Source organism: Polyodon spathula, chromosome 21, assembly GCF_017654505.1.
Source record: "Polyodon spathula isolate WHYD16114869_AA chromosome 21, ASM1765450v1, whole genome shotgun sequence".
NCBI classification, from domain to species: Eukaryota; Metazoa; Chordata; class Actinopteri; order Acipenseriformes; family Polyodontidae; genus Polyodon; species Polyodon spathula.
In genome coordinates, this window is record NC_054554.1 from 12,995,336 (window position 1) to 13,017,300 (window position 21,965).

The window sequence follows — 21,965 nt, forward strand, 5'->3', positions numbered from 1 at the left end:
TCTGCCATTTCATCCAGTTGCAGGCTGGATTGATCCATCCAAGTCAGTCCGAGGGGTTGTTTTTAATATTTATAATAATCTTTTACATAAATCTTACAGCTCTTTGGTGGTTGCTAAAATCAGGGATCAGGAATTGGGAAATTTGGGTTGTCCCCCTAATTGGGGCAAGGCATGGTCAAACACCTTTACAGCCTCAAAAAAACCCTCCCCATCAATTGATACATTACAAACTTATTCATAGAGTATATGCCACTCCCTGTAGACGTTTCTGCATGAAACTTATCCCTGATTCCTCATGTAATATTTGTAATCTTGGAACACCTGGTACTGTGCTTCACATGTTCTGAGACTGCCCAGTAATTTCAACATTCTGGAAACATGTAGCCAATATGCTTTCCATATTGCTAGGTTTTCAGCTGGTGCCTGAACCTTGTTTGTTTTTGCTTAATGATGATTCAAGGATTAGCCTTAATTCTATGCAGTGTAAAATTATACTGGCGGGTTTAACAGCTGCAAAAAGGTTATTCTTAAACTTTGGATTGAGCCTTCGACTGCTTTGGCTAACTATTGGTTGACTGTGTTTAGAGACAGAGTCAGCCTGGAGTGGGTTATAGCCAGACTGAATGGAGCGAGACCAGGGACAGTGGAGACTTTTTCTCTCATTTGTGTATGAGTTCTTTTGTATATCATTTGTTGTATTTTCTTGTATTATGTTTTTGTTTAATTTTGGAACCCCCCCCCCCCCCCCAAAAAAAAAAAAAAAAAACAAACAAACAAAAAAAAAACAGTAGATCATCATCCTCATCATCCAAAAAACAACCCAGCATAAAAACCCTATTTTTCTATTTCTGGATTCTCTTTATAGTTTTAGATTTATTTACAATCCAGCGTTGTTGTTAAATTGTTTGAACCAACTGCTAAATCACAATGGAGTCCGTTTATTAGTCACCTTACTTTACTTATGAACTGATGTTCTTATTGCTGTTTAAGTAATAATAATAATAATAATAATAATAATAATAATAATAATAATAATAATAATAATAATAAAAAAAATTATCTTTATTATTAATATTAATAACTTGAAATTGCCTAAATAAAATAAAACATTCACCGAGTAACGGTTGTATAATTGAAATAATATCATTTAAAACTAAACGTGGTTACTGAAGTAAATCAAAGCTACGACAATGTTAATGGGTCTACAGTCAATAGTTGTCCAACAGCATGGTATAGTATTGTACTTTGCTTGATTCATTGGTTTGTAACGATCCTAAATTTCTGAATTAACTGTGATTAATTGACAGCCATAATTTAAATGTATAAACTAAAATTGCTGCAACTGTTTAAATAACGTACCTGAAATTTTTCTTTTCATTGTTAACATCGTGACAACTTTAACTTCACTTATAACTTCAAAGTCAGTTTCAAATCTATTTTCAGAATGTCTTCTCTCTAATGCACTAATGTGTAAGGATTAAGGATTATTGCCCACAATTTCAGGTAACACGGCAATAACGATCCATGATGTGGTACAAAACACAAAAGACAAAGCACTTGTTATTATTTTAAATTTTTTTTTTTAAATCCCTTTTCCTGCAGTGATTTAAAGGACGGGTCTCAAACCCCAGTGCACTAGAGCGGACATTTTGAAAAGAGCATTGAAATAGACTTTAAAGTTATAAGTGTAATAATTTGTCAGGATGTTAACAATGAAAAGAAACATTTCAGGTACGTTATTTAAACAGTTGTAGCTATATATTTTTGGAACCCCGCTAGTTACTCTTTAAGTGCTGTGTGTGTTGGTTTAACACACACACTGGTGTTCATCTCCCTAAAAGTGCTTTGTTATTATTACACTAGGTAAAAATCCAGCAATCATTAACCTTTGTTTAGTCCATTGTCAATGTCCCTGAAAAGCTTGATGAAGAAGATAGTGTTAAGTGGCTGAAGTATATGACCGATGGTGATGTACCTGTTTTTAACGGTCTTTGCAGTAGAATGGAATTCTGAGACGCGTCTTGGGCAGGATTATTTTTCATGCAGGTGACGTCAACCATGCTGAGATTTAGTCTATGATAAACATTACTGTCTATGTAAGTTATTTTTCAATCAAAATGTAAGTTATTTTAATACACTGTACACAACTGTAGCTTAATACTACTGCATTGGGAGGCTGTATGGTCCAGTGGTTAAGGAAACAGGCTTGTAACCAGAAGTTTCAGAAATAAATAATAAAAAAAAAAACTACCCCAATAAAGTTACTGAACCAGTGATTTTAGGTTTGTAAGATGTTCCAAATTTGTTTTAGAATGGTAGTTTGTGTTCTTTCCTTATGTAGTAAAATCACTGTAATCTGTCCAACTGCATATGTAATCAAAAATGGTATGGTGATCAGAATGCCTTATTAAATCTACATAAACCTTATCAAATGTTCCTTGTGTGCATTGCTTGCAAGTGGGGCACCCACAACACCAGAAAGACATTTCACTAATTCTTTATCGCACAGTTAATACAACCACAAAATGAAAGCTGTGCAAGGAGACATGATAGTGAATGATAAATCATAGCTACTGTACCTGAACAAAGGGATTAGAGCGGCATTCTCTCACCAACACCAAACTGCAGTTTAGCTACCCAAAGTGCCGAGTTTTGCTTTCTTATTTGGTGTGTGTTGTTTGTACGAGAATGAATATGTCTGATAACTGAGTCAACCAGAGAATGACAGCCACTTTATTGACTCTTCATCGCTTTATGAATTTAAATGAGGACTCAAATACTGTATTATACAAGGTGTTTCAGTTCATTAAAAGTGAAAGACTATTCTAATATGTGTTTACTTGAGTTTTGAAGTAACATTCCTTACAGCAAAATGTATAAAATACTGTTTTTTAAAAACATAACAATTGTACCTACAGAATATCGTTTAGACCATACTGATGTATGGTTTAGATTTAACTGCACATAGTATTTCTGGAGTTCATCCAGGACTGCATTATGGTTTATCAATTTACATGCAACTAAAGTTTTGATTCAACATTTTTTTTTTTTAGCGTTTTGGAAAAACGCTTGTGTTTGCCAGTGTGACATTTTTGCCAGCTGAAGTAAGTACATTTGAGGATAAGTCATCCTCCTGGTGGAGTGAAAAAATGTACTAACATGCTGACAGGCTTCCCACAATCAATGCAGATTGATATAAATGCAATAAGTAAAGAGTGTTTAACATATGTTTTGTGTTTCCTCTCTGGTGGGCTTTTCTCTCTAATCACCAGTGTATGAAGTTCTGGATGAGAGAAATGACAGAGCCAGGCAACTTCAAGTAAATAAATAAATAAATAAATAAATAAATAAATATCACTAAGCCCACAAAAAATCTGTTACTTTATTGCAATGACGCTTTTTATCCAAGAGAGAAATCAAAGACATCTGATCTAGACTTGACTGCTTAACTGCAGGGCTCTGTTACTGTGAAAAGACCACTAATAAGCCCTTAACCATGACGACCACCCTGTTAAAACTGTTGACGCAAAGTACAATAGTTGCTGTTGCAATTTAGTAGGTTTAAATGAATAGGTTGTGTGAGTGGTGTCCCTTATTGTGTTAAAGATGTCTGACTTGATTTTCCAGTTTCATTTATACATACTCCACATTCATTTCAGTTACAAATCCTAGTTTAGGGGACATACAATATGAAAATGAATGTAAATTAACCCTTATTGCATGGCAATCTCATATGGGGATGTGACAGAGAGTGAATGGATCCAAGTCAACAATCTGTGAGGGTACGATATAACAGGAACAGTGTGCCCCGGACTAGATGGTTTGACAGTTCATTCCAGGGTCAGGCGGAAGTCAGCCATCCAAAAAGGGGGCGAAGCCATAATACTAGAAGTCAGCGCCTTTCTGCGGTAGGTGATGTGTCAGTCATGGGTTGGAGAAGACGTAATTGCACTCGCTACCAAAGGGGGCGTGGCTGAAGGTATATAAGGGGATGTGGCTGAGCCATCTGTTCTTTTGTTTTGGTTACGGACGGATTCCAAAAACTGTAAACTGTGAGTGTTTCTGTGAGTGTTTTCTTTTGTATTAATAGTGTTTGCTTTGTAATTGGTAGACATCTAACAACCAGGAGCTGTTGCTGTCAAGCCAGCATCCAACCCAGATTAAAAATACTGCACCAGTCGCAATTACTGTATTCACCACCAGCATGGGAGCACCGCGAGAAAGGACATGGAGCCCTGCCTGTATTATTATTTCGGGACTGAAACCCTGTATTATTTAGCTGTGCAATTACACATTGCTTTGTAGTTGCCAGTGTTATTTATTATTTAATGGTGCCAAAAGTGCAACAAAATAGAGAATTGTTTGGACTGTGAACTCTGTTGTTTGTTGTTTTTTGAGCACTGCATCACCTCTACACCTGCGCACTGCAAGCCACTTTGCCACAGGGGACAGATAAAACAAAATTTCTTCTATTTTTCATATGGGGACAAATGGAATATGCAAATGCAGGATGACCTCATATGAGGATACCATTTCCCCACCATATACTCCAATGGAAAACAATTTTAAGAAAATTTAAATAAAAAATATATTTATTTTGTGTCCAAAACTACTTTTTTCATCTATTTTCAATATTTCATGCATGGAATCGTTGAGTAAAATGATAATATGATAAGGTAATTGCAGAAAGGCAGATGATAGCATCATGTTTTTGTCTTAATTAAATAAGTCACCTTGGCACAGTGGAAAATTCAGGAATTGCTATTAAAAAAATGCGGTCTCAAAATTTTTAAAACCTTTTGCTCCTCAGTACTGGCTGAGATGTACTGGAATTTGAACAAATCTGTAACTTTGATTGGTTGAGTTCTTAGACATGCTTTATAAAAGAGCCAGGAATCAGGGAAATAATTCAGATCAAACAGTGCTGCAGTCTTCTTTTTTTTTATTAAATCTATCTCTTATTGATTTTTTTTTTTTACTGCATTTTTTGCTCTGTCTGCTCTGTGCTGAAAAAAAAGAAAAAAAGAATCTTGTATGGCTCACAAATAAGATTATTTTTCTTAAAGATTTTGAAAAGGGAGACTGTTTTCTGTCAAGGCATGCATCAAACATTCCTCTTTAAGCATAGAGCAGAGGGAGGCTTACAAATATTATGTAAACCCAATCTAATGTGTAATCGAATAGTTATTTGTGTCAGTCACAAAGCTTGTTTTCTCTCCACCTATACCATATTGGAAGGGTTTTGCTTGATCTACTGAAACCGAGGCAGCATTTGTGTCAAAGCTTTGTCATGTTCCTTAATCTTACCCAGTGGTGAGATGTAGTGGCTCATTGGTTGTATACAGCTCTGTTGGATCTACTTCCAGCCTATTAAATACAGTATAATCGTAAATCTTGAAAAACTACTCACTTCTAAATCTTTTGTAGTCATTTTTGTATTACTTTAGTATAAATACATGTTAATTTGGATTCATATGTTGTTTTTTTCTGACCTTATGTGAACGAAAAGACACACATTTGCTTGTTTTCCCATTGGAAATAGTGATATTTTGAAATATCACTGTCCTGGTCACAAAAGTAAAGTCTGTGGGGAATAATAGCCATTTTCTATACTTTTGAGGCATAAGCAATTAGGAAATAACACTTACTACCCAGGAACAAAAAAAAAACAAACAAAAAAAAAAATTGTTACACGTGTAATCATAGACATCTGCTGGCACTCATATTCATTTCTACATCTTGTAGTGATTATGAAGGGTATTGTAATGAGCTTGTTTTGTGATACTGAAGTCTGTTGGGCAGCCACAGTAAAGAGTGCAAAGGTAACTTCTGTACACGATTCAGCATTAGTCATTATCGTGGGGTTTTGAACTAGATTAATATTGCCCCACAATCAGTATTCATACCAATTAGAAAGAGAACCAGTCTACTCGGAGAAAGGATCCTTGAGGAAAGGAAGGGGGGGAGAAGTCAACAAAACAGAAATCAAAACAAGGGCAACAACTCAGGTAAGATATCCATTAAATGTATTTGTCTAAAAAGTCTCAGAAACAAAATGTTAGAACTTGAAGCTACTGCACTAACAAGTAACTATGATGTAATAGGTGTTACAGAAACTTGGTTATCCGAGAGCGATGGAGACGAATATAGTATTAGTGGGTATACACTGTAGGAAAGACAAGCAGGATAGAAGAGGCGGAGGGGTAGCGCTATACATCAAAAATAATTTTGAAACCCAGGTGTTAAATCTGGAAGAAAAAAAAAGGCAAAATCAATTTAGGTCAGAATAATGGACAAAAATTAAAAGGCATAATAATAGGGGCATCAGGGGTGGCTAACTCGTATCTGATAAAGTTAATAAAAAATACACTATAGTCATTAAGGTATTAGCGGATTCATCGTGTTGTGTAATTTATAACACTTCATGGTTAAGCGTGTACTTGTTGGGAATATGTTTAAAAAAACTGTGAAGTTTACTGTTTAGAAACATTTCAAGACAAACTTTCCCTGGCAAAAAATGTAATATTATTTTTTCTTTCAATGTTAGTGTTGCTAACCTAGTTTGCTATTTACCATATTTACACACATATATATATATATATATATATATATATATATATATATATATATATATATATATATAAAAAAATGTAAACGCTGTATTAAATAAATATCTTACTACATAAGTTATTTATTGGACATGCACAAGCCATTGATTTGTGAAACTATTAAAACATTAAGTTTGAATAGAAATAAAATGTTTAAGTAATAAGGCACGAGAGGGCATGCATGGGTTGTGCTGGATATTGTAGCGCTCTGGAATATTTGTGATATGTGTTATATGGTTTTCTATATGTTTATATGTCACTGTTGTGTGTTTTGTCAGTGTCCTGAGTGTCTGTGCATGTGAACGACTGCACCGCTGATCGAGTTGTGGTCCCAGTGTGGTTGTGAATGTTGTCCAATAACGTGACTAGTTATGCCTAAATGTTACAAGTTTTCACAGGGTTTTGGGGTATAAAGGTGCAGCTTGCATGCTGCTGTGGGCTGTGTTGTGGTGTCCTGATCTTGTGTGAATAAAATCTTGATTGACATCTTGCTACGGTTGTCTGGTTCCCTATTGTTTACCTTGGAACTTGTCACTTATTGGTCAAGTAAAAAGACTTAAAAAAAGACTTTAAATAACTATAAAAACCTTGCTATATGTGTTTCAATTCATTTTTCTGACTTTAAATAACTATCAAAAAAAAACCTTGCTTAGTTGTGTATCTGTGAGGTACTGCCTTCCTGCATGTCCTGCATAACATTGTTGCTGGTAATTCACTCCCACTGACTCTAACAGCGCAAGAGTATAAGATGCCTAAAAAGGATGGCTATTTTTTAAAATGCAGTACTAGAGCTGTAAAAAAATTACATCCCAAAAGTAGACAAATCCAAATCTAAAACAAAATTGCCAAAATGGTTTAATAGATCAATTAAAAAAAATAAGAACAAAGTACACAGAAAGAGTACTTGGAACTGCACACAAGTCAAAAAGGAAGCTAGAAAGGCCAAGAGAGAGATATAAATGAGCATTGCTAAGGGGGCTAAAACCAATTCCAAAAAGTTTTTTCAATATTAAAACAGCAAGAGAACATGCAAAGAGGAGGTAAAAAATCTAAGAGATACAAATGGCAAAATCATGGATGAAGAGAAAACATAGCAAATATAGTAAATGATTACTTTTCACAAGTATAGTGGTTAGCATTGCTGCCTCACTGCGCCAGGGTCCTGGGTTTGAATCTGGCCTAGGAGTCTGTCTGTGTGGAGTTTGCATGTTCTCCGGGTCTTCTCCGGGTACTCCAGTTTCCTCCCACAGTCCAAAGACATGCTGGTCAGGTTGATTGGTCACTCTAAATTGTCCTTGGTGTGTGTGTGTGTGTGTGTGTGTGTGTGTGGTGCTCTGTGATGGACTGGCGTCCCATCCAGGGTGTAGTCCTGCCTTGTGCCCTGTGTATGCTGGGTTAGGCGCTGGCTCACCGCGACCCTGTAAAGGATTAAGCTGTTATTAATAATGGATGGATGGATATCAGCAACATGCCCCAAATGTTGACCTGTTCTGATCCAGTCTTAAATAACTTCAGCATAACAGAGACAGAAGTGTAAAAGGGACGAGGAGCTCTTAAAATAAACAAATCCAGACGAGAGCCTCCCAATAGTACTCAAAGAAATTAAAGAAGTTATTTACAAACCGCTACCCAAGATCATGCAACTGTCTTGACACCTACAGACTGGAGAACTGCAAACATAATACTGATCCACAAAAAGGGAGAGAAAACCAAACCAGGTAACTACAGACCAATAAGCCTGACTTCTATTATATGCAAACTTATGGAAACTATAATAAGATCCAAAATGAAAAATTACCTATGTGGTAACAGTATCCTGGGAGACAATCAGCATGGTTTTAGAAAAGGGAGATCGTGTCTAACTACCCTACTGATTTTTTTGAGGATGCCACAATCACAATGGATAACTGCAAAGCATATGACATGGTTTATTTAGATTTCCAGAAAGACTTTTGACAAAGTCCCACATAAAAGATTAATTCTCAAACTATACACAGTAGGGATTCAAAGAAATGCATGCACATTTATTAGGGAGTGGTTAACATGTAAAAAACAGAAAGTACTGATTATAGGTGGAGTACCACATGGCTCAGTATTAGGTTCTCTGCTATCTACATTAATGACTTAGATTCTGTTGTTAAATTGTTAAATTTGCAGACAGCGAGAGCTCCCAAGGGGTGGCGCACAATTGCCTGAGCATCGCTTGGGTGGGGAGGGCTTAGGTCGGCCAGGGTATCCTTGGCTCACCCCACATCAGCGACCCCTGTAGTCTGACCAGTCGCCTGCGGGCTTGCCTGTAAGCTGCCCAGAGCTGAGTTGTCCTCCAACACTGTAGTTCTGAGGTGGCTGCATGGCGGGTCTGCAGAGTAAAAAAAAAAGTGGTTGTCCGACGGCACACGTTTCGGAGGACAGCTTGTGTTCGTCTTCGCCTCTCCCGAGTCAGTGTGGGGGTGGTAGTGGTGAGCTGAGCCTAGGATAATACAAATGGCTTTTTCAATTTCAGGTTGAGAGAAAAATGGGTTAAAAATCAATTGGTGACTACTAAATTTCTATAAAAAAAAAAAAAAAAAAAAAAAAAGAATTGGCTTTGTGACTGAAGGTGTAAACTGTGTAAAATTGTACTGCAGTCAAATGTGTTTTTTATTATCCTGCTGTGACTTTGTAAAATGATACAGTCACAAATCAATGCACTCACAATGTCTTTTGAAACCAATATAGTTAAGCCCGTAAATAACAGCTTTATCAGTGATTTACATCCACTCCTGGTTTACAGTAGGTCTCTGCTGCTTTGCTGTGATTTGTTTATGTGGGCGCTGCCTTTACTATCTTTGGTTTTTTGCTTTTTCTCTTGGCATGAAAATGCTGTGGCTGGTTCACAGATATAAATTTCAATCAGGCAGTCCAGAATTGGGAATACATCAATTTAACTGGACTTGGTCTCAGGTTACCCTTTTCAATATTCAAATCTACTTGTGATTGATGTGTCATTTAGAGTTTCAAAGTCAGGAGGAATTGACTACCTAGCGGCAGTTTCTATTGATTTATTTTGTATCCCGGTCCTGTTGCCTATTTTTAAAATAAGAAACAGCGTAAACCAACGTTCAGGTAGAGATGTTGATGCAGTTAAAAAATTAGAAATAAACAAACAAAACTGTTTTTATGTGTATTTGAACAAATGGTCTTTGCCATACTTACCTTAAAAGTCAATAAAGGTCTGGTTACAGCAAGAGAGCAAAACAAATATTTTTATGGAAAACAAATAATATTACTTTTCATAAATATTTTGGACAGCGAGACTGTTGAGCGAGTTATAATAAGTGAAAATAAGCTAATGTATAATTGTAGAATTAGTTATAGAATTAGTAGAATGAGTTATTAGTCAGTTATAGAGCTTGTTCTTTCTGTACCTTTCCCATGTTAAAAAGGTTTTGCTTCTCTTTGATCTGTAGCCTCCATGCTGTCTTGTGTCAAGACTTGGTCATGCCTTTTATTCACACCCCTTAATCAAACCCAGTAGCAGAATGTACAGCAAATGATGCCAATCACTGTACAAGCACAAGATTCTGGAGTCCCAAACGGCTCATTGATTGTGACACTAGCTAGTCTTACGTCCACCTGTGACAGGCTAGCGAGTGGATAGAGGCCCAGAGACAGACTGCAGTTCAAAAAAATAATACTTTTATTATAAATAAACACAAAATAAAAGGGCACAAGGGCCAAAACAAAGTTATTTAAACACACATAACAAAATACAAAAGAAAACTTACAAAAATAAAGGTTTACAGGCTGGGTGATGCAACACCAACACCAACACCAACACCAACACCAACACCAACACCAACACCAACACGCTTCCTCAGCTCCCTCCTCTTCAATGGGAAGCTGAAGCCTCCTTTTATGTCAGGTAGGTGGGTCCTGATTGATCATTAATTATGCTAATCAACTAATCAACCCCAGCCACCTGAACACAATAAACCCAGGCAGGTAGGGGAATCCCATAACTGCCAATTTCTAAAGGGCAGAGCTTTGCTCTGCCACACCACCATAAATACGCAATTTTGAAAACGTTCAGGCACTAAAATGCCAGAAATAGAATAATTAAGCTATTGTATAGTTCAGATCAGGTAAAGCTCCAGTCACATACAATGGAACTGATGCAAAACCTACCACAAACTGGTGCAGCACTGTAATCTATGTAGAAAGCACCTGGCAGTGATGACCTCTCCATTTGATGATGTTGTGATAAAGAGATGCTGCTTTTCTACCTTGTGTAAAAGCGATTTGAAGAAACAAATTTTGCTATACTCTTAAGAGGTATTCATATTAGCTTGTATACATTTCACTATAGTTCAGGACCATGTATCAAATGCACATAAGAATTTAATATCCCAAATGTCTCATTATTGATTTACTTCATTCAGTTGTTTGATCTGCAGAAATGATTTAATGGTGTAAGCGACTTCCCAAAATGTTGTTGCACTGTAAAAGAACCGTTTTATTTCTTGTATGTGCCCTCTTGGGTAATATGGGAGACAGTCTATTGATTAAAGGACTTCATGTATTTCAAAGGAAACTGTCATTGAACATTTTCAAATATATGTTTTTTTAATCATTTGGACTCAAATAACGTCAGGACTTGAGGAGCCAGCTTGGCTGACCTGGAATGTACCCAACATCTCGCTAATACTTGTTCATGTGTTACTGAGTGTTGAGTATGAGCCTGTAATAAACTATGTAGCTTGATGTGACAGGGTCTTGCTCGTGTCACGCGTGTGGGTAGCCGCTGTTCAAGCATACAGAGAGACAGACGTGGTGTTGAAACGCTGGCACAGGCGCGCAGGATTTATTAACAAACAAAAAACAAATGAAAGTAAAATAAAGGTGGTCATGTGACCAGCGATGGTAATGCACAGAGGACTAGTACATCAAGCTGTACAAAAAGTGCAAAATAAAACACAACACCACAAACTATAAATCCAAGGTGCCGTGAAAACGGCAGGCCTTGCAGCAGCCCCGATCACAGCGATCGCCATGCTTTTATACTGATGCTCCGCTGAGACACACCCACTCGTCTGCTGGAAGAGACGATTGCTTTCAGCTGCTGCTCCACGCAGACGGGTAATTGTCCCTGGCGGAGCGCCACATCAGCTAAACAATTAAATCAATATATTAACAACACAAAAACATACAATAAACTACATACTTCCCCATGTGCAGGGCTTATGTTTTGCCACACTGAGCTACTAATAAACATGCAGTGTATCTTGCTTTGTTGTTAACAGGTTTAACAGGTTTCCATTTTATACCAGTTGGCTGAATATCTCTTTAAAGAATGAAGTTGGAATCCTATTTATTTTTTCTTCTTTTAAATCCAGTGGTCTTGTCAATGTCTGCTACCTCTTCTTTGGCCAGCAATATGCTGAAATGGATACATTCTTCCAATGAGGTTGGCAGAGGGTTCAACAAGATTATTCCCAGTGAGGGATACAAAATCTCAACTGTCAAGGCCATGCATTTGGTTTCTACAGCAGAAAAGCAAATCTCCTGATATACTTACCATTTTGGAACACAAAGGCGCCAATGGCCATGGGGAGCATCAGGTTATTTCTGATCTTGGACCCTTGTTACAGAAGCCACAAAATTACACAATTTTTCAGTTGTCCACCAGTAATGACAGCTGTTTGTTAAAATTAGCAGTGCTATTTTTTGTTGCACGTCACTTGACTCACAACTCATTTAACCCTGTTGAATGTGCTTTAAAGACGAGCATACAGGAGTTGTTCCTATAGAGTATTGTGGCCCATGAAGGCAAGCAGTGTTTTTCCACATAGCAAAGGGGGCTACCCTTAAGGCTACTAGGAAGCACAACAGGAAAAAGATGGTTAAGCCAGACCCGTGGGACGCCATTTTGTTTTCCGCTGCATTGTCAGCGGGTGGGGACTGACAATATGAATGTACTTCAGGTTGAGGAAATGTCTTTTCCAGAGTCTGATGCAAATTCCTTTCCTTCTGAAAAGAAATGGGCTTTGCCACTTGGGATGCACGTTGACTTAATGACATTTTCGCTGCCTTACTTCACTGGTGATTGGCACTGAGCTGGACAGCGTCCTGCATTGATTTATACAAAACTGACTCATTCGAATATGCTTGCCCTGTATGTGTAATGGGCTGTGACATTTCATCACGCCGTTAATATAGTATAAAGCTTAGCGTTGTTCTTGCCTTGATAAAACACAACTGAAGTACTGAAACATTAGTTGACATTTCCAAGGGGTTTGTGATAAATGAGATAGGGCCATCTGTGAATGACTGTGTGTCTTTGTAATGCTCTGCGGGTGAATCGACTGGGTACACAATGCAATGTTTCACTCTTGTGTTCCTCAAAACATTGGTTTCCAGGATGGGAATGGTAACTGTTTCTTATATTCAGAGATTGTTTTTACTTTGTTGTTGGTCTTGAAATTAATTCTGATCCCTAGTCTTTCCCCTCAGCTCTCTGGTGGTGAGTAATGTGTCCAGGCACGGGCTCTTTGACTGGAGTGGTTCTGGGTGTTGTCTCCCATGCTGCGGTGATGGTTCTCCCTGTGGAGAGCCAAAGCAGAGCCTCAGCTACCAAGGCCAAAGACAGCGCAGTAGGCTCTGCTGGGCAGTCAATGACAGCTGAATGCATTGGCTGAGCTACTTCTATCCCACCTTTGGGTCTTTAACCATTCCAATTAGGGGATATTTTTGAGGGGTTTATTCTAAGTACAGATTAATCCATATATCCATAAAACAAATATTCATATTTTTTCTTTCCTTTCTAACAGAAAAAAAATGAACATTTCACAAAATAAAATAGATGACTTATGTGTATTTTAGCTTGCATTTGACAGCATTGTAATGTAAGTCTGTAAATGACATGCCAAGCTCCCTGTTCTAAATGTAAAAGTACGGTATAAAATTGACCATAGATATCCAAGGAATGGAAAAACAAAACATTGCAAATCAAATTTTGTCTTAGCAGTTTACTAAAATTATGTATAGTAAAAGTTTTTTAGAAAAGAGTACTGGTGTATCTGTGAACAAATACTTTGATAAACACAATTAATGAGCAGCATTATGTAAGCACTGTGAACAGGAAACTTCTGTAATGGAAACACTTTCTCTAAAAAATAAATACAGTCTTAACTCTTGTTAGGTTAAGGCTTTTTTTTTCAAATGAATACACCTTACCTGATAATGATTGATTAGCTGTATGATCTTGGTAAGACTGCTTCATAGTCAGCTTGCATTGAGGTTTTAGAACATACAACTACAGTTTAGAAGATGCAGCTAATCTCAAACTGAACTCCATATGTACAGCAAGGCCTTCAAATTGATGAGCTGTACAGGTAACCTATTAAACTTTGAGGCAAGAATATATATCTACCTGTATAAAGTCAATTTTGCAAGGAATACAGACAGAACACCAAACAGTACCTGCCTCCCACAATCATGGCTTTTCAGAATGGTACAGGTGAACACTAACATTTAAACTCCATACAGCTATCAGACAGGAAATGTTTTGTTTAAAAAATAAGACAGGTCTGCATTGCTGTGTTACTGCAGTGCGCTCTGCGTACAGCTGCACAAAACAATTATTTGGATTGAGCTGTCCACAGCAAGCAGGTTCTGATACACAAGTGCAGGGCAGTGGTGCAGATTGACCTAGTTTATCATTCCAATTGAAACAGTTAAAGAAACAGCTGCTTTCTGCTCTGGTCGCTGTTGACAGCATTTCCTAGCCTCTGTGGAGAGCAGCAATCAGCACAAATGCAAGCAGCTGTTTCTTTAATCGACTGGAATGAGCATATGAAAATAACATCCAGTAGATTCTAGGGCAGGGGTCTCCAACCCAGGTCCGGGAGAGCTACAGGGTCTTCTAGTTCAGCTGAGCTCTCAGTTACTTAATTGAACCAATTATTGTCTTAATTTTTCCAGATTAACAGGTGTTCCAGATCATTAGCCATTGATGATGTAAAGACACTTATAAAACCTACAGGATTTGGGCTTTCCAGGACCAGGGTTGGAGACTCCTTTTCTCTGGGTTCTCCAACTTTTTCCAGTTGGGACCCACTGTTAAAATGACTGTGGTCTGGCGATGTGGTTTTTTAAAATTTGTAGAGATTTCTTTAGGGAAGAACCAAGCATGAATGCAAGTTTTTACAAAGCAGTACAACTCTGCAGTTGTGACATGGCTTTGACATGTCAACAGAATTGTTAACTTTTGTAAAGACTTTTATTTACAGAAATTGTCGTTAGTGATTGTGCGTATGTTGGCTTTGAAACAGGAGACTACAGTATTTACAGAGTTGGTTAAAAAAGTAGCATCAACATAACAGTGTAATTAGTCAAGTAAAAAGACTGAAAATTGGCAATTGATAGTGAACTGAAAGCAAAAAGTACTAATTTAAACCTCAAAGGAGTGTCTTTGTTCCACATTTAAATAATTATTTACATGTTACAGTTTTAAAAAGAAAAGGCTGATCATTATAATTTAGACTCCACCCTTTTTTAAAGCTACAATTGCCAGACTCTCGGAGGCCATAAATTGTAATAAATTCCCAGACCACCACTTAATAACAGTACAAAATTGGCTCCCGGTACACAGTTAAAGTAAGAATAGTTCTGTGCTTGATTACACAACTTTAGCTCATCCAGCTTTAGTCAGCTTCCCAGGTGATTTGTTTTGGGCAAGGATTTATCCTAATGGACCTCGGGTTATGCTTCCTGAGGTGCTACTGCAGGTTAGTCACAGATTGTGCTTTTGCATTTATTAGTGTTATAGGTTAAACAGATTAAAAGTCACATTTTTTTAAAAGAGGGCACATGCGGTTGAATTCCACTCTGACCAGATGGATTCAATTGTATTAAAAATGTACTTGCAAAGCAGTATAGTTCAATAATACAGCATACTGTAAAAGTGTCCATTCAGTTCTATCAAAATATTCATTTGAGGGCTGTGTTATTTTAACATGGTTGCTGTTTATTAAACCTCATAAATATTGTGTTTCATTTAGAGATAAGGAAATCGGAGCGAGGTGGAGGGCGGACACTGATGAAGAACAACATGAGCTAGCTGACAGGTATGTCCAAGTGATTCATGTTGATGAAACAAAGCTCAGAGATAACAAAATGAAAGGCCTTTGTAGCAAACAAGAAGGACTTATTTTATGAGCCGATTTTCTTTTTGTTTTTTGTTTTTTTGAACATTCGGTCGAGTCTTGTTAGGATTTTCATACAGGTCACAAACCCCCTAAACCTTTTCTCGATCCCCCTCCTAAAGCAAGGCCTAAAATATTATGTCAGATTTATTATTATGCCAATAAAGATCAGCATTTACATTTTTTATTTTTGTGTAGTTGACCAAATTTGCTGTGGGATTAAAAAAATGTCTGTCTAGTCAGTGGATTGCACAATCCTGCACAAAAAACCACCCCTGGTAAGATTACACAGACAAGTGGTGTTTCTCATATTCAGTATACACGCTAAAATGTATTATGCATTGTTATACTATGTTAAAAGGTCATTCCATTATGCAGTAATGCTGGATACTGGCTTTCCTTGGTAGTATTTGTTGTCAGTATCACTGCCTGTTTCTCACTATCCACAGTTTAAGGTGACCACTGGGTCATTGAGGCATATACTGTTTTCAGGGCTGCTAACCAGTTGAAGAAGGTTTTTTAAACACAGAGATGCTTAGTTGTGTGGTGTTGCATGGTCATGTTAGTTATAGGGTTCTACAAACTGAAAAGTGTAAGTTATTTTAGAGTAAATTACTTAAGGTGTCACTTGACCAGCTATTCATGATATCTTTCACTCAGCTTTGTTATGACCTGAAGAAGACAATTGTATGATTATTAAACCTCATTTTAGTATCACTTATTTGGCCAGGAATACTAAATCCTCAACACCCCTCGTTCCGTCAGCTCACTTCTGTGCATCTTTTACACAGCGCTTTATCTGGCAAGTCCTGTTTCTTTCATGCTCTACTTGTCGAGTCGTCCAGACCTAAAACCCTCCCCATTAAATCTCCACGGAGACGTACATGCTAATAACAATCCAAAAGACCTGTAATCCCTGCTGAAGCAAAGGAGATACAAGTACAGATAAGATGCTTTTTTACAATCCCTTTACTGATAAATTTGTTTCATTATTAACCCTATTAGTGATCTGTCGATACCTCTGGTAAAATATCCATAACTGTAAAACACTCAATGGCAGAACATATACTATGGCCAAAAGAAAATTCTGTGATAAACATTTTGATTAGAAGTCTCTCTCAATTACACTAAGTTTATTTTAAAAGTATATATAATATAATATTCGAGGTCGCAGCGTCCTTGGTCACAGTTCTCGAAGGAAAATGGCAATACTGTCAGAGTGAGTAGTGAGTTTATGCTCGCGGGGGCGGAGCAGCACTACGTCACCCTCCTCTGACGAGTGTCTTTGGTATAAAGTTTTCAGGTTTGAGTGTATTAAAGGGGAACACCCATTTTGTAATTGTTAATATTCCTATTTCAGGGAACCAGGGTTATGATAATAACCCAATGTTTTCTTTTAATTAATTTTGTTTTCTGAGCTCAAACTTAGCATTTTCCCAGTATTTATAATCTGTTACTCTATGTATTACAGCTTTGCTGTAGATGTATATACTATATAAGCTGGCTTCACAGATCCCATTGGCATTAATGTTGGACTACTTTACGCAAAACAAGATTTGGTTATCTTAGATACGTGATTATCTGTGTTTCTAAAAACAGTGCTGTGTGTTTTAAATTAGGCTGTGGCTATAGTATGTGTCCGGCTGCTGGAAATATAATGTAAGACAGGAAGCCGGTCAAATAGCACCTTAACCATAACTTTAACCTTTACATTGTTCCTAACATTAACCTTAACCCTGAAATCTTGTCCATCAAACCATACATTTTAACAAATCCCATAAGACAAGCCATAAACAGCAGCATGTTTTGTGACTATCTTCAATTACCTTACTAGTCACAAAACAAAACATGGGAAGTGCCCAATTATTACTTTTGACCCTGCATATGTTTCCACTACCTAAGTGGTTAATATGCTCTGTGTATGGTGTTTAGCTACCACTTCATGTAATGTTTCCTCTGTCATTGTGTATGTGCACTAGTAATAACAATACTAGCTAATTCACTCATACCCTGGCATATGGGCTGGTAATTGCATATTTTTCCCTCCATGGTAGATTACTGTAAGGAACATTTTATGCAACTGAGTGGAAAATGTTACAATCACAAATCCTAGGAATATTAAAGAGTGCCAATAGAAGCCGACAAGAAAATTGACTTTAACTACTGTTCACTGGCCTAGAAAGAAATGAAAGGATTAGAGTGTCATGTATGCTTATTCTTTTAAAAACTAGTAACACTTTTCACATTTTTAATAAAAACATTGCAAAGGGAAGAAAAAAAAACAGGATAACCTTAGGTCGGCATGGTGAAGCACACTGAAGTATGGTAAAGCAAAACTACTTTAGTTCATAAAGTGACAGAGTGGTACGTAAGCTTCAAAGATGCTTCTGGGCCTGCAGCTGAAATGACCTGCAGTGCAGAAGGATGTGAGAGTTATATTGTATTGCTCTATAAAACTGAACATTATTGTGTTACATTTAGGGATTTTTATTTTAGGTTTCAATCCGAATTTTAGTTGCAATGATATCTATCTGTGCTGTTTGATTTGAAAAGTTCCAGGATCCCAGGAAACTTCAGAAGAGCTACTTTAGTTCAATACTAGAAATAACTAATTGGTTCACATTGTTCCAATGGTATAAAAAAACAAATCTCCTAGAAACACAGATTTTTGGCCATCTACAATGTCTAAAAATAACCACAGCAAAGGGGAATAAATAAACATTGAAAAACAGATCCTTCAGTTACATTATGTTACTTTCTTGAGTTTAGTTCTCATGATAAGTGAGGGACAATGGCACAGGCACCAAGAGAGCTTCCCTTTACAACTCTGCAGCCGAGCGCTCCTCAATCCTTACCTGAACCTCCCCCCATTCTGTCTTCACTAAAGCACTGCCGAATTGGATGTTAGATAAAGGACTAATTACCACTGTGGACAAGGTCCAGACCATCAAACTCATTTCACATGTGACCTAATGAAGATTTGAACACATGCTACCACATTGTGAGCTGAGCCACAAAGCCCCACTGGAAACAGCTTTTAATATTTCTTCAGACACGTCACCCAGACTTGTTTCCCTGTTGTTAAACTAGTGACTAAGGGCCTGTCACAAATGGGCGATTAATTGGTCCTTGAAAGAATTACAGGGCTCCTGGTGGCTTTTCCCCCCTAGGTTAGATAAAGCTTAATTATAAGGCACAGGCACTTGGTGTGACACTGTTGATGTGTGAGAAATAATGGTGGCGCTGACCTGCTAATGAACTTAACTGGCAATGACATCACAAAGCCCCGGCTTTTTTATAAGGTGTAAATTGCATTCCTTTTACTTTTCGGAAACAACCTAATCCAATAAACGCTGATTTATGTTTGTGGACGAGAAGGGCTGTAAACGGTTGGCTGTTGTTGAAAAAATTGAATAAATCAAATTTAGTGGTGGGTGCCTCTTGCTTACCTTTTCACTTCTTTATTACAATCCCTATACTGTCAATAAAGTTTTGTGGATCTAAAAAATTTGTAGTGCATTACAGGAGCAGTGAATAAGATTTGTCCCTGCCTAACAAACTTTTTTCAAAGTTAACAGTGGCTATCCAGCACGACTTTGATGGCTGATAACTTAAGAACACGTCATATGTAAGGGAATTCAAGTTGAAAACCTCCTCTGTTTTGATCAACTGATCACTCCCGCTTCCTGCATAATACCAATTGTTTTTTAATTTTTGTTTTATGTAAATACTGGATACTGGATACAAAGCTGTTTTGAAATGAACAAATCTTTTTCAGTATGAATATAAATATGTATTTTCACTTGAACTTTTCATTCTGGAGAGATGCAAGTGGTGAATAATGGCAAAGATTATTGATAATGTCAATAATCAATTAATGATTATTAATTTTAATAATGTTATTGGATTTGTTTTTGATAATGCTATTTACATGATGGCATGCATTGTTTGAGGTTTACTGCCAAATTCAGTACATTTGACTTGTAATGCCCACATGGTAGCCCTTGCCAGCAATATCTGGGCAAATAATTTTCCAAAAGCAGAAAATCCAACAATCCAACAATAAGGCTGTACTTTACCCATAAAGTTGCCACCTGAGCCATGCATAACATGATGGGGCACTTGGTATTCTGCTGCTGAATATCATTCCAAATACATCCCTTTTCACGCAGGCTTCGTGGAAAAGGAAATGCACATTTCACCAAGCACTGTAGTGTTCAAGGACCTCCAGAAATTGCTTAAAGATGCACAAAGTTTAAAATCTCCCTAATTGCGACACATGCCAAGGGACTGGTGGATCTGATTCAGTGACTAATTCCTACAACCCGGATCAATGCAAAAAGAAACCACGTTTTTTTCAACCAGCTCCTAACTTTCTAATGGCAGTGAGGATATTCGACCCACAACAAGTGTGCAGTTTGGATCTCGAAGCCCTCCCATTATATTCTGTTCCAGGATTTGATGCTGACTGTAAATCAGAAATGGACAAATACCTACCACATGCAAAAGAAAACAGCATTAGAATTACACGAAAGGCAAAAATATATTTGTCAATTGTTACCATTTCTGTAGACGCTGAAAGAAGTTTTTCTTCTTATAACCATGTTTTTACAGATCAATGTCAATCTATGAAAGAAGGCACAGTTAACCAACTGACGATGCTGAAGTTTAACAGCAACATTTAATGCATGAGACATTTTCTTTCATGAAACTGTACAGTGGCAGAGCAAAGCTCTGCCGTTTAGAAATTGGCAGGGATGGGGTTAATTTCCCCCTACCTGCCTGGGTTTATTATGTTCAGGTGGCTGGGGTTGATTAGTTGATTAAATGATTAACTTAATTAACGATCAATCAGCACCCAGCCACCTGACATAAAAGGAGGCCTCTACTTCTCATTTGGGAGGAGGGAGCTGATGAAGTAGGTTGGTGTTGGTGTTGGTGTTGGTGTTGGTGTTGGTGTTGGTGTTGGTGTTGGTGTTGGTGTTGGCGTTGGCGTTGGCGTATTTTTGAATCCAGTGAAGGCATTGCCCAGCCTGGAAATCTGTATTTTTGTAAGTTTTGCTTTATTTGTGTTAAAATATCTTTATTTTTTGCCATTGTGCCCTTTTATTTTGTGTTTTTGTAATAAAAGTAGTATTTTTTTTGAACTGCAGTCTGTCTCTGGGCCTCTATCCACTCGCCAGCCTGCTACATTTGGTGTTAGTAGTGGGATAGTGCCACCTAGGGGCTCAGAGCAGTGTGTAGGTATATATATATATATATATATATATATATATATATATATATATATATATATATATATATATATATATATATATTTTTGGGAATTTTTGGGACAATTTTTTTTGATTATGGGAAAGAAGAGCAGACAGTGGCAAAGGCAGGAAAAGCAGCAGCTGAAGAAATGTAAGCTGCTGCAGCCACCGCTGGAGGACCCAGCCATCCTCTTCCCCTGGTATTCCTGGTGCAGGAAGGAGGACCATCGTTGGCGGTCCTGCCCAGACGTGCCACCGGCAAACTGGTGTGGCCGGTGTGAGGAGGACGGCCACAACTGGGCAGGATGCCCCTACAACCAGGCCCAGGAAGAGGTGCAGTGTTCACCCTGGGCATCAGGGGCCACCCCACTACCTCCATCACCACCGTCCCAGGAGATCTGGGACTGGTTGATGCACCCTGAGGCAGACCTCGTCCACGTTCTCCCCACAGTTATCAACACGCTGTGGCGTCGAGATGGGGAGAGGTAGGAACAATGGGAGGAACAACACCACCCGGCCTGCTTCCCAGAGTTTGCCCTCATGGTGGTTAATTACCTGGTGGTAGACATGGGAGATGCCCCGGTCACTCCAACAAAGAGGGTGGAGCCACCGTCCCGAGAGCCAGAGAGGGAGGAGCCGAGAGCCAGAGAGGGAGAAGCCGCCGCTCCCGAGAGCCAGAGAGGGAGGAGCCGCTGTCCCGAGAGCCAGAGAGGGAGGAGCCGCTGCTCCCGAGAGCCAGAGAGGGAGGAGCCACCGCTGTCAGAGCCCAGAGGGGAGGAGCCGCCGATCTCAGAGCCCAGAAGGAAGGAGATATGGCCCAAGGATGCTTGCCTTGCACCGCCCAAGGATGCTTGCCTTGCACCGCCCAAGGATGCCTGCCTTGCACCTCTCAGGGATGCCACGCCCACTCCGCTCAG

The 21,965-nt window shown here is 38.2% G+C and overlaps 1 long non-coding RNA gene across 1 annotated transcript in view; it reads left to right on the plus strand.

Annotated features, from left to right (window-relative positions):
* LOC121296131 overlaps positions 1 to 21,965 on the plus strand; it is a 42,259-nt gene that overhangs the window by 8,976 nt on the left and 11,318 nt on the right. The window contains exon 2 of the long non-coding RNA XR_005947020.1: positions 15,650 to 15,715. This is a non-coding gene — a long non-coding RNA (uncharacterized LOC121296131). The remainder of the gene's footprint in view (positions 1 to 15,649; positions 15,716 to 21,965) is intronic.